The sequence below is a fragment of the Ambystoma mexicanum genome, chromosome 5p (assembly GCF_040938575.1).
Source record: "Ambystoma mexicanum isolate Mex_15411 chromosome 5p, UKY_AmexF1_1, whole genome shotgun sequence".
Classification (NCBI taxonomy): domain Eukaryota; kingdom Metazoa; phylum Chordata; class Amphibia; order Caudata; family Ambystomatidae; genus Ambystoma; species Ambystoma mexicanum.
In genome coordinates, this window is record NC_090930.1 from 37,456,899 (window position 1) to 37,470,607 (window position 13,709).

The following is a 13,709-nucleotide window of genomic DNA, read 5'->3' on the forward strand; positions in this document are numbered from 1 at the left end:
CTGACTCTTAAGATCAAGCAGTGATCGGGGAGGACTTCCTGACTCTAAAGATCAGCCTCACTGCCACTGGAAATCGGGGAGGACTTCCTGACTCTTAAGATCACGCAGTGATCGGGGAGGACTTCCTGACCCTAAAGATCAGCCTCACTGCCGATGGAAATCGGGAGGACTTCCCGACTCTAAAGATAAGCCTCACTGCCGATGGAAATCGGGGAGGACTTCCCGACTCTAAAGATCAGCCTCACTGCCGCTGGACATCGGGGAGGACTTCCCAACTCTATAATTCCGCCTCACTGCCGCTGGAAATCGGGGAGGACTTCCCGACTCTTAAGATCAAGCAGTGATCGGGGAGGACTTCCCGACTCTAAAGATCAGCCTCACTGCCGCTGGAAATCGGGGAGGACTTCCTGACTCTAAAGATTAGCTTCACTGCTGATGGACATCAGGGAGGACTTCCCGGCTCTTAAGAGCAGGCAGTGATCGGGGAAGACTTCCTGACTTTAAAGATCAGCCTCACTGCCGATGGAAATCGGGAGGACTTCCCGACTCTAAAGATCAGCCTCACTGCCGATGGAAATTGGGGAGGACTTCCGATTCTTAAGATCAAGCAGTGATCAGGGAGGACTTCCCGACTCTAAAGATCAGCCTTGCTGCCCCGTTTTGTGCTTTCTGCAAGCCCTGGCCTTGTGCATGGGGAATTCCAGCCAGCAGACCATTACAGTAGTCGAGACGGGAGTTTGCCAGTGCTCCAACCACCACTGTATGATCCTCGACCAGAATAACGATCTGTCATAAAACAGCAGTACTTTGCTATTTGATGTTGCATGTGACAAATGATGGCAGTACCTTGACATATGAGAATGGATGATTCTTAATGGCTATTCACGGGCTGGTGAGTCTGTATCTTGCATGTAATGACTATACCTGGCTTACAAGGCTTCAGCAAGCCCCTGACTGATACCCTGAAATATCTGCAGCAGTCACCCAACCCACTGAGCCTATCTCCAGATACCTATGAGTTCATTTTAACATGGCCCGGGGGCCCAGGGACACAGCCTGTGCATTTCCTTTCCAGGTGCACAGACAGGTAAAGAATTGCGCCACAGAGTGGTACGAAATGTCAGGGCAGCTACCCATTCTACAGCCCCGGGGGTCCTGAGTGACAGCTTGAGGAATGTTGGCCAGAGGAACGTGTCCCATATGGGGTACCGAGGTGCCGCTGCTTCCTTACTGAGGCCCTGGTTTCTCCTCGCTCCACTTGTGGTCATCCTCTGTGTTGTGCAGCTTGGCTGGGTGCAGCCGCTCCACAATTCCCGCCTTTTCTATTATGCAACTTTGCCACTGCCAGGCGAACTCCCGAATCTTACTTCCAGCGTCCCCTGCACATGCATCCTAGGCCACGTTTTCCTACTTAGCGCAGTACGTTTTGACCGCTATAATTTCCTTGGCATAACCCATTTCATCCCCTGCCCGCTGCTAGTGCTCCACACTCACGTCACATCCTCCTTTCCTTGCATGCAAATTCAGCTATGCCTACTGGGCCATCGGTGGCAGGGTGGTGGCCTCCCAAAGTGCCGCTGTGCCGGCCAGATGCAGCCACCCATGTCTCAAGCACTGCACATCCCCATCGACCCCACTGCCAAACCTTGCAGGAGGCAGCCTTGGCATAACTGTTACGGCTTTAACTGGGTGTGCGCATGCGCGAGCCTCGTTATGGCCACTCATGCGCGTTTGAAATAAAGACGGTCCGTGCGGCAGATGCCGCCGGGACCTTGGAACGAACGGACGTGTGTTCACTGTTGTCTGAGTGTGCATGCGTACGGATGCTAATACAGGGCGGCCCGAGGCACGGGTGACACCATCACATTGGCGACGAGGATGGGAAACGGGGAGAGAAACACTCGGCACGTACAAACGTGTCGCCATGGGTATTTCATCTTCTCGTGTATTACGAACCTCACACGTGTGATGGTGGCCATTTTGTTTTTGGTATTGACGGTAGTTGCAGCCAGCGAGGGTGCTGCCCAAATACTGAGGTGAACATCTCCTCAATTTTTGGACACTCTGCAGTTCTCCCAAAACAAAAAGGGGGACTGCACTTCGGCCTGTACAAACAGGTTGTGGGAGAGAGGAAGCCACAGCGCATCATCACAGCATCTCAGCCCAAGAGTTCTGGTACGTCGAATCTGAATTTAGCCAGGTCTGCGGCCTCTAATACGGATTGAGGTGCCTGTGCGACCTGTGAAGATGATGGACAGCGACGGAGAAGCTCCTGCGGCGGCGAGTGTGGTGAGAAGGCAGCATGGCACCTTACAACCTATGCAAGAATTTGATACTTCAGGCCCACCCTCAAAACTGGGCCCGAGATGGCTTTTATGGATCAAAAAACTTGATATGTTTTTTGCGGCCACTGGGGAAACGTACGATGATACCAAAGTGGCGACACTGCTATACTCAGCGGGGACAGAAGTATTGCGCATTTATGAATCCTTCACCTTACCGGTGGTGACTTACGATGCTGTCAAAACTGCACTTATCCAACATTGACTTTGACAGGTTTGTCATGTGCGGAGAAAAGCAGCATGAGGATGAATCGTTGGATCAATTTTGTGCACGCTTAAGACAGCTAGCCACCACATGCAGATGGACGGATGCGAAAGTAATGGTCCGCCATCAACTAATTCAAGGTTGCAGCTCAGGTAAGCTGCGGAGACAGGTCCTGAGGGAGCCGGGCATGTCTCTAGCACAGATATTGGACAGTGGAAGAGTGTACGAACTGGCCAAAGTAGTGGAGCCAAGATGGATGCTGCTATACGCCCAGGCAAGCATGAGGACGCTTTTGCCATAGGGAGACAACCTCAGGCAAAACCGAGGTGGAGCCAGACGAGACAGGAACTGACAACACCGCAAGGTGGTTCTGCCATTTGTCAATATTGTGGGTATGACTTACCGCATTCAGAAGACTGTCCAGCTAAATCAAGGGTCTGCGGGAGATGCAACAAGCCAGGGCACTATGCCAGGATGTGTAGAGCTGCCGCCCCGGTTGCCATGCAGAGAGGGCCCGCCAGGCTAAGCGGTGGGTTTAGGAGACAATACAATATCGCTGCAGTGGAGCAGGACACCCATAGGCTCAACATCACAGAGGAGGAGGAGGAGGATGAAGAAGTCTTCTTCATCTCAAATTTGGCGACAGGGACCAAGAAATGCAGACAACCGACATGCGTTGTGGACATTCAAGGGGTTCCTACACAGGTGCTAATTGACACTGGGGCCTCGGTATGTGTGCTGGCCACTGAACATTATGAGGCCATCCCAGGTCCTCCTCCACTGGACAAGTCAAGGGCCAACATTTTAACGTTCAAGGGTGACACTCCCTTGCCCATAAAAGCGGTGTTTGTGGCTCCCGTATCCCGAGGAGACAAGGCGATGAAACAAGGTTTTTCGTCACAGATGTCAGCCCACGGTCCCTGTTGAGTTGTGCAGCCTCGGAAGCATTGGACCTTGTTCATTTTGTGCTTGCGGTCTACCAAGGGGACATTACTTCACTGTTGGAGAGGTTTGCGGATACCTTCCAAGGGATTGGCAGACTGAAAGCAGAGCCAGTGCGACTGCATATAGACGAAACCATTTGCCCGATAGCACTGAAGCACCGACGTATTCCGTTCCACCTTCGTTCCCAGGTCAAAGATGAGCTAAAAGCACTCATCAGCATGGACATCATCGAAAGGGTGAAGGGGCCGACTCCATGGGTCTTGCCGATAGTTGTGGCACCGAAGCCCAAACAACCGGGCAAAGTACGCATCTGCGTGGACATGCGGTTGCCCAATGCAGCCATTAAGCATGAACGCCACCTGACGCCCATGCTAGATGACATTATCGGCGAACTGCAGGGAGCCAGGATATTCTCCAAGCTGGATCTGAGGGCAGGATACCACCAACTGGAGCTGCACACAGACTCGAGGTACATTACCACCTTTACAACACACGAGGGTCTGTACCAATTCAAGCGCCTTAGCTTTGGGATATCCTCTGCCGTGGAGGTCTTTCAAAATGCCATCAGGGGCGCTCTGGCAGGCCTCAAGGGAGCGATAAATATGAGTGACGATATTTTGGTCTTCGCCACATCGCATGCCGGGCACATGAAATGTTTGGAGGCAACCCTGCAGAGACTGAAAGACCTTGGCCTCACTTTACATCGTGAGAAATGCGAATTCTTCAAGGACCGTATTGAGTTCTTTGGTTTCGTGTTTCACGAGAATGGGGTGTCCCCGGATCCGGAAAACTCAGGGATATCCGCAAGGCTTCTGCCCCCCAGACACCAACGGAAGTCCGCAGTTTTCTGGGGATGGTTAATTATTGTGGCTGATTCATCAAGGGGCTGGCATCCCTCTCTGAACCCCTCCGGGCCCTGACAAAGAACGACTCTGTCTGGATGTGGGACAAAAGAGAACAAGAGGCATTTCTGGCGATCAAGAGGGCGCTGTCCGACCAGGACACGGTTGCGTATTTTGACCCCACGGCCGAATCCGAGTTTGTGGTGGATGCGAGCCTGGTGGGCCTGGGGGCAGTCCTAATGCAATCGGATGTGAGAGGCGAAATGCTACCCATTGCATATGCGAGCAAAGCCCTCACGGAGACAGAGAGACGCTACTCTCAGATTGAGAGGGAAGCCCTAGCTATCCTGTGGGGCTGCAGACACTTTAGGTTTTATATTTTGGGGAAACCCGTGACTGTTATAAGGGATCACAAGCCACTTCTGCCCATCCTAGCGGGCGCGTCTTCAAAGCCACCTCCCCGGATAGAGCGGTGGATGCTCGCCCTTATTGAATATGTGGTCAAATTGGTATACCGCCCGGGGACGAACAATCCGGCAGACTACCTGTCTCGCCACCCCAACAAGGAAAGGGAAGATGGACATGGGGAAGTGGTGGAGTGCCAAGAATTCATCCACAACATTGTGGAGTGTGCCATGCCGGTGGCGCTGGACAGAAATGTTGTGGCACAGGAGTCGGCGAACGACGAGGTATTCCAGATCATCCACACTGCGATTAGGAGTGGGGAATGGAGAGATATCCTACAGAACAACACAAGGAGGGAGGACAGAGCCCAGAGGGACCTCCAGGCACTATGGAAAATTCGTGATGAACTCTCCATCTCTGAGGATGGTTTGCTGCTAAGAGGAAGGCAAATTGTTGTACCACGGTCGCTGAGGGCTCAAGTCCTGGAGCTGGCCCACCATGGGCACCAGGGTGTGGCAAAAACTAAGGCGAGACTGCGACCAAAAGTTTGGTTTCCAGATCTGGAGGGCCTTGTGGAGGCGCACGTGAAAGGATGTTTGCCGTGCCAAGCAACAAGTCCCCTGGAAAGAGCGCCACCGATCAACTCCATGGAGCGGAGTGAGAAGCCATGGGGTACGGTCCATGCTGACTTTGGGTCGACCGGAAGGGACATGTACTTCTTCGTGGTAGTAGACCAGTGGTCGAGATATCCAGAGGTGGAGCTCATGGATTCAACGGCCAGTGACCATACTATCCTGGCGTTAGAAAAAATATTTGGCACGCATGGCCTCCCAGAAGTTCTCTGCTCGGACAATGGACCAGCATTCACTGGACACCAATTTGGGCAGTATCTGAGAGAAAGGGGCATACAGCACTGGAAGGTGTCGCCACTCTGGCCCCGGGCAAATCGAGAGGCCGAAAGGCTTATGAGAACGCTCAACAAGGTCTTTCTCATCGCAGCAAACAGTGGAGGGGAACTGAAGAGTAATCTTTTCGAGTTTCTCAGAGAGTACAGGACGACCCCTCACCAGTCCACCAGAGTGGCCTCAGCGGCGGCCCTGTTTGGGCGATGTCCGAGAGGGCTCCTCCCAGAAGTGGGAGGGCGTGAGCCGGGCGTTATAGACAATGACAGAGTGAGAAAAGAGCGTGAGGCCCACAACGAGAAGGAGAGCGGAAGGAGAAGGCTGCAAGACAAGGAGATAGTGGTGGGAGACTAAGTACTGGTACGCAACCTCAGGCTCAAAGGAAAGTTGTCTTTGCCGTATGAGCCACAACCGTGGGCTGTCACCCATGTCAAGGGGTCCATGATTACCGCGGCGAGCACAAGAGGAACTATCACTCGCAACCAATCATTTTTTAAGAAGATCTACATCCGGGCCGGAGATGCTGAGCCGGTGGGGCCCTCACGACACGAGAGCGGTGCTGAGCTCCCTGAAGAGGACCCGTCCGTGGATCCACCACGGGCAGTCGGGACCCCGCCACCAAGTCCGAGAGTGGAGCGGCGGTAGCCTGCGTGACGAGGACGCAACTTACCTGTTCGGCTCAAGGACTACGTCCTGGACTCAGGAGACTGAACAGGTGACTGCCCGAGGCCAATAAACTACTGTTAAGAAAAGTTAATGTTTGTTATTTAAGCCTGTTCAAGTTGCGAGTTTTTGCACTATTTTGTTTAAAGAAAAAAAGGGATGTTACGTCTTTAACTGGGTGTGCACATGCACGAGCCTCGTTATGGCCACGCATGCGCGTTTGAAATAAAGACGGTCCGTGCGGCAGATGCCGCCGGGACCTTGGAACGAACAGACGTGTGTTCACTGTTGTCTGAGTGTGCATGTGTACGGATGCTAGTACGGGGCGGCCCGAGGCACGGGCGACACCATCACAATAACCAATCCTTCATTCACAGCCCATCGGTGCCCGCTATTTGAGGAAGTGGAAATCGACTTGAGAAAGCCACCCTTTCCACTTAAACATGTGTTGTTGATCTTATGGCCCTTGGAACGTGCATCTGTTACTGGATGGGGTTGCACCAGAATAATTCTGAGCCCAAATAACCAGACAAACTCAGGAAGATGGCAAGTTGCTGTTTTATTAACAATTATCTACAACAGGGAGGTTACAACGAACATCAACGAACGTACACTCAGTCTCTGAATGATTTCCACAAAAAGAATAAGTCTTATACTCAATACCCACGAACACACGTCAAAGCTTGTCGGCCTCTAAAGATAACAGCACTTTCTCGGTTGCTGGTATCTCAGAATTACGGTTAGGCCGCGTGGGGCAGTGGCAGTCACTAATGCCTGAACGTGCCAGCGGCCGACCATCCGACCGCTTCCTTTATTCCACCGGCCTCATGCTTGCTCCAGAATGCCCAATCACTCTGGGAGCGGCTGCAGGGGTGCATTGTGTCCCTGTTTCTTGGAAGAAACTTTGTGTTACTTGGTAATGTGGCCCAAGCCATTTTGATCCTTTTTCGGGGTGCACTAGCGTACACCTCCATTTGGCCGTGATAATGCATTTTTGAGTACCATGGACTCTACATACATGGACCTTCTTGAAAGCATGCTTCTGTTCACTTACTCCCTGCCCTTTCGGCTTGGAGTCGGAAGCCCTGTTGATTCCGCCGGGGACTGGACTGTGCTTCTGAAGGGGCACTTTGCGGCCCTGTGGCTTCTTCTGTGCACTGCTGTCACCTCTTCAACCTGCTGCTGTCACCCCTCGCCACGAGAAAGTGCTCCTGAGTGGCTAATAGCCTTGTCCCGGGTCCCCATGACGGCTGCTCCTGTCCCCTGCTCCTGTGCCGAGGGGTCCAAACTTGAGCCTTCCTCATCCCTTCCCTGGTTCTCACCATGAGCCTGACCTAACCATCGGAAGACACAGTGGATATGTGACCCGGTGCCCTTTGCATCTGGGGTAACCCCCAGCCTGGACCCTGCTTCACTTTCTCCAGGGTCTGGAGCCTGGGATTCCTGATGTCTCATGGATCACCCCGAAACCCCTAGAAATACATTGGTCATGCCGCCTTCTCTACAATAGCAGTTACCTTACTGGGCCAAAGTGGGAAGAGCCTGGGTAAGGCGTCCCTTAGGACTTAATGACTGGTCATGTACATTCCTTGGAAGGAAAACTGTCATAGAGTAGGGCTTGAGTTCCCAGACAGTGTGATTAGAAGTGTAACCTCTCCTTTCCCCCACACTAGGAACTGTACAGAGGATATGCTTTGCTAATATTGATAAAACATGTTGTGGAGTGGAGCCCATTTGGTGTTACCAAACATTGCATACATAAATACACGTGTATAGTAATATACTTGCCTTGGTGGTGTGACACCATGGTGTGTGTATGTCATGCCCACGTGTCTCCGCACTCATTCCCCTACCTACCCTCAGCAGAAACCTGATTCCCACTCCAGATCTCGCTCAAGGAAATGCTCGGAGCCTGGGTCTGATGCTCCTGTCTCCTCCCTTCGCCCGCATCAGGGTTTCGTTCCCTCAGTGGGTAAAGCATTGCCAAATCACTGGAGAGGTTGCCAAGGGAGGAGCCACCGTTTGTACCCGAGGTGGCGTCTCCCGTGGCGTCTATATGTAAAACAGAAAACAGGTACATGGAGCCTTAGGAGTACCTTGATTCCGGGAACACTGGCACCCAGACGCGAGCCACGACTACGACTGCAAGGACCACACACACCCATTGCGTGCAGTCAGCCGTAGCCTCACGTTATGCATCACGTGAACCATAGGCTCACGTAGCGGAAGTCACAGTATAAAACAAACGCTATCCATCAAGACCGCGCTTCTCAGCTGTTTGTGTACGGCGTTTGGCGTTCCGAATTGGATGTTTTTGATTCTTCGTGTTACCAAGACCTTTGGACTTCGTTCTACGGACCACTCTTTGCTTCATCCTTCTGGTACTACGCCCTTGAACTGTTTTCCTGGTTGTTGATCTTGGATTGTTTACGGATTGCCTCACGGACTGCCCATTCATTACCACTCCTCTGGATTCTTGCAACAGCTTTTTGACCTCGGATCGTTTTTGGACTGCCTCACGGATTATCCCTTGATTGACAGACCTGGGTTTACCATCTTTTGCCAACCATCAGCCACAGGTCAATTTCATCAGGCTACATGCATTCCAGTGTGGCATAAGGCACCCCCTCATCCATCCCAGTGCCTTTATATGTTGTTGCACCCACTGAGGGAACAGCTATTGTCCTTTCCATCTATTGCCCCTCATTTCGCGGCTTCTGGTAGGTAAAGTACCTGCTGTCATTACCTAATTTGCCCTTTTCCTTTCAGCAGCCATCCGGAATCCCTGGGTATCCTGTTTCTACCACCTGTGGCCCTAATCTTCGAACAGCGAGTAATTCCCTATCTCACTGTTGGCTGCTTAGGGAGGGAGGTATTCTTGTTCCTCGTGACCATCAAGTCTTGACAGACTAACTGGATGTAAGGGGTCGGCTATGTATTATTTGAAATGTATGCTCTGTTGTGAAAACCTTTATGGCGTTAAGCCGAAATAAAGTTATGATATCACTTACCTGTGTGGACCCTTGTTTCTTACCAGGCTTTACAGTTGGTTTCTGTTTGTTACTCCAAGCCTGCCTCCTTTTGTTTATCTATACTACCATTCAGGGTTTGGTTAGACTTAAGAATAAATCTTGATGGACCAAAGAGTTGGTTTCTCAAAACCCTGAAGCAGAGTTGGTTCTGTAAAACCCACTGAGCAAATTCCATCGTTTTTTAGCCTTCCATACCAGTGCAGAAAGGAATCGAGCGAATCAGTATCGCGAGACATCGATGGAAGACTTAACATGTTAAAATTCTGAAATGTGTTCAATATGAATTGATTGGTTGTGGGCAATCAATCAACATTGTATAGGATATGTCTGAAAGTGCTATTAAGCTAGCTTTAGACTGACAAGCCATGAGAGAATAAGGTCCTGATGAAGTCCCTAGAGTGCTATATCAGGGATGAAACTTGCATATAGACGTGGATTGTAGAGGTTTTATGAAATCAGTTTGAGGATTTGATGAAAAGTATATATTTTTGTAAATTTTCAAAATGCAGTGTTAATAAGTTGCTGAATTGTTTTCTGAATGCTTAGATGGAACACTCATCCTTTTTCCACACATCTCTTCATGTCCTGTTTGTGCATCGATTGCAGGAGAAAGGGAGAGTTTGGTCATGTTGCCCATAGAAATTATACATATATAAAATAAACACAATTAGAAATATGGAGTGCACTGATCAGGTTTGCTTTTGTCAGGAAGAACAAGGCACCTGGAGCTGTATGACCACTCGTCTGAAAGCACAATGAAACATGTGCAGCACTGATCTTTCTTTCCCTGTCAATTTGTTTCTTCTTGCCATCTTTAGCTTAGATCGTGTTCATGTCTTGTTGCACCTGCCTGGGAGGTTGGCGGTATGGTTGCCTTAGTGAGTAACTAATGAGGTATTGGGTGGGGGAAGGGCAGAAGCTACGGATGATGTATTCGTCTGTCTCTTAACATTCCCAAGCCTTGTTTCAGATGCAGTCGCTCAGGCTGAAGCTCTTAGAGCAACACTTAAAACTGCCCCAGTTCCTTTCTTACACTTGGACTAAACACATGGTGTGGACGGGAAGGAAGGCTGCCACCAGCGTTGGAAGAAACAAAAGCACAACGCAGTGTGAAAAAACAGGTAATTATCAGCAAAGAGCAGGTATCGTTTAAAACCAACAGGAAGTCCGGACTTTAGCGACAGAGAGACGAGCAAAGAACAAAGGAGGGGTAGACTCAACCGAGAGCATTCAATAAAGGCAAACAACAGGTGCTGAGCAAGGAGGCCTATCCAGGCAGAAGTAACGCAGCACAGCCTGCTGTGATTGCAGAGAAGAGAAGTGGCTGAGAAGAGCGTGCATGGGAAACAGAGGAGGAGAGGAAGGAAGCGCTGCACAAAGAAGGGACCGAGAAAAGAGGAGGAAGGCAGAAGACATGGGAAGGGAAGAGCGGGCCAAGGGAAGGAGGGAGAAAGGGAAGAAAAAGAAGTAAACAAAAGGTGCCATCGATAAACAATGGAGAGAAGGAAAAAGGGAAGTGACTCGAGAGGAGAATAGAAGGGGAAAGAGAAGGGAGGCGTGAGAAGGGCGAGAGGGAAGATGAGAAGAGCGGAGAAAGGTGGGAAAGGAGAAGGATGAAAGGGGTGAAAGAAAAGGGGTGGCTGAGCATTTAGGTAGGAGAGTATGAAATAAAAGAGAAGAGGAATGGAGTGAGGGTGAAAAGAAAGAGATACTATGATAATACAAGGGAGCAGAAATGACAGTGGAAAAGTGAGGAAGGGAACAGTAGGAAAGAAAACGGGGGATGGATCAAGGGGAGAGAAGATGCAGAAACAAAGAGAGAAGATCGATGAGTGAAGGAGAAGAGGGGGGTGGAATAAGGTAAATGATAAAGTAGGGAGAAGGAAAATGGCAGAGGGAGGCTGGAGAAAAGCCAGATATATCATAGAGAAGCGAGAGCTAAGAAAGGGAAGAGTGGCTAAAGAGAGAGGGTGAGCAAGAGAGTGAGAGAAAGAGAAGAGAAGAGAGGAGGGGAGGAGAGGAGAGGGGAGGGGAAGAGAGGAGAGAAGAGAAGAGAAGAGAAGAGAAGGGAAGAGAAGAGAAGAGAAGAGAAGACAAGACTATGGGAGGAGGTGAAGGAGGCGGGAGAAGGGGAAGAGCAGCCAAAGGGAGATGGTGAACCAGAGAGTGAGAGGAAGAGAAGAGCAGAGAGGAGGGGAGGGGAGGAGAGGGGAGGGGAGGAGAGGAGAGGGGAGGGGAAGAGAGGCGAGGAGAGAAGAGAAGAGAAGAGAAGAGGGGAGGAGAGGAGAGGAGAGGGGAGGGGAAGAGAGGAGAGGCGAGAAGAGAAGAGAAGAGAAGAGAAGAGAAGAGAAGAGAAGAGAAGAGAAGAGAAGACTATGGGAGGAGGTGAAGGAGGCGGGAGAAGGGGAAGAGCAGCCAAAGGGAGATGGTGAACCAGAGAGTGAGAGGAAGAGAAAGAAGAGAAGAGAAGAGAAGAGAAGAGAAGAGAAGAGCAGAGATGAGAAGAGAAGAGAAGAGAAGAGCAGAGAAGAGAAGAGAAGGGGAGTGGAGAGAAGAGAAGAGAAGGGACGGGGAGAGGAGAGAAGAGCAGAGAAGAGAAGAGAAGAGAAGAGAAGAGAAGAGAAGAGAAGAGAAGAGAAGAGAAGACTATGGGAGGAGGTGAAGGAGGCGGGAGAAGGGGAAGAGCAGCCAAAGGGAGATGGTGAACCAGAGAGTGAGAGGAAGAGAAAGAAGAGAAGAGAAGAGCAGAGATGAGCAGACATGAGAAGAGAAGATCAGAGAAGAGAAGAGAAGGGGAGTGGAGAGAAGAGAAGAGAAGGGACGGGGAGAGGAGAGAAGAGCAGAGAAGAGAAGAGAAGAGAAGAGCAGAGATGAGAAGAGAAGAGCAGAGAAGAGAAGAGAAGAGAAGAGAAGGGGAGTGGAGAGAAGAGAAGAGAAGGGACGGGGAGAGGAGAGAAGAGCAGAGAAGAGAAGAGAAGAGAAGAGAAGAGAAGAGAAGAGAAGAGAAGAGAAGAGAAGAGAAGAGAAGAGAAGAGAAGAGAAGAGAAGAGAAGAGAAGAGAAGAGAAGAGAAGAGGGGGGTGGAATAAGGTAAATGATAAAGTAGGGAGAAGGAAAATGGCAGAGGGAGGCTGGAGAAAAGCCAGATATATCATAGAGAAGCGAGAGCTAAGAAAGGGAAGAGTGGCTAAAGAGAGAGGGTGAGCAAGAGAGTGAGAGAAAGAGAAGAGCAGAGAGGAGGGGAGGGGAGGAGAGGGGAGGGGAGGAGAGGAGAGGGGAGGGGAAGAGAGGAGAGGAGAGAAGAGAAGAGAAGAGAAGAGAAGAGAAGAGAAGAGAAGAGAAGAGAAGAGAAGAGAAGAGAAGAGGGGAGGAGAGGAGAGGAGAGGGGAGGGGAAGAGAGGAGAGGCGAGAAGAGAAGAGAAGAGAAGAGAAGAGAAGACTATGGGAGGAGGTGAAGGAGGCGGGAGAAGGGGAAGAGCAGCCAAAGGGAGATGGTGAACCAGAGAGTGAGAGGAAGAGAAGAGCAGAGAGGAGGGGAGGGGAGGAGAGGGGAGGGGAGGAGAGGAGAGGGGAGGGGAAGAGAGGAGAGGAGAGAAGAGAAGAGAAGAGAAGAGAAGAGAAGAGAAGAGAAGAGAAGAGAAGAGAAGAGAAGAGAAGAGAAGAGAAGAGAAGAGAAGAGAAGAGGGGAGGAGAGGAGAGGAGAGGGGAGGGGAAGAGAGGAGAGGCGAGAAGAGAAGAGAAGAGAAGAGAAGACTATGGGAGGAGGTGAAGGAGGCGGGAGAAGGGGAAGAGCAGCCAAAGGGAGATGGTGAACCAGAGAGTGAGAGGAAGAGAAAGAAGAGAAGAGAAGAGAAGAGAAGAGCAGAGATGAGAAGAGAAGAGAAGAGAAGAGCAGAGAAGAGAAGAGAAGGGGAGTGGAGAGAAGAGAAGAGAAGGGACGGGGAGAGGAGAGAAGAGCAGAGAAGAGAAGAGAAGAGAAGAGAAGAGAAGAGAAGAGAAGAGAAGAGAAGAGAAGAGAAGAGAAGAGAAGAGAAGAGAAGAGAATACAAGACAAGACTATGGGAGGAGGTGAAGGAGGCGGGAGAAGGGGAAGAGCAACCAACGGGAGAGGGTGAGGAGCCAGAGAGTGAGAGGAAGAGGCAATAAAAGAACTGGGGAGGAGCGAAAGGTAGAGCGACGAAAGTGCAGAGAAAAGTGCAAGATGGAGGGCAGCGGTGCAAAAGGAGAGGTTGAGGCAAAGGTGAAAAGAGAGTGAGCCCAGGGGTCCAGACAGCTAAAGCGGATGAGACGCTTTGGGGCTGATAATAATTCGTGGACTAGCCCAGTGACCACGTGGTGGACAGATACCGGGCCAGTGTGAGTTTTGGGGATTGT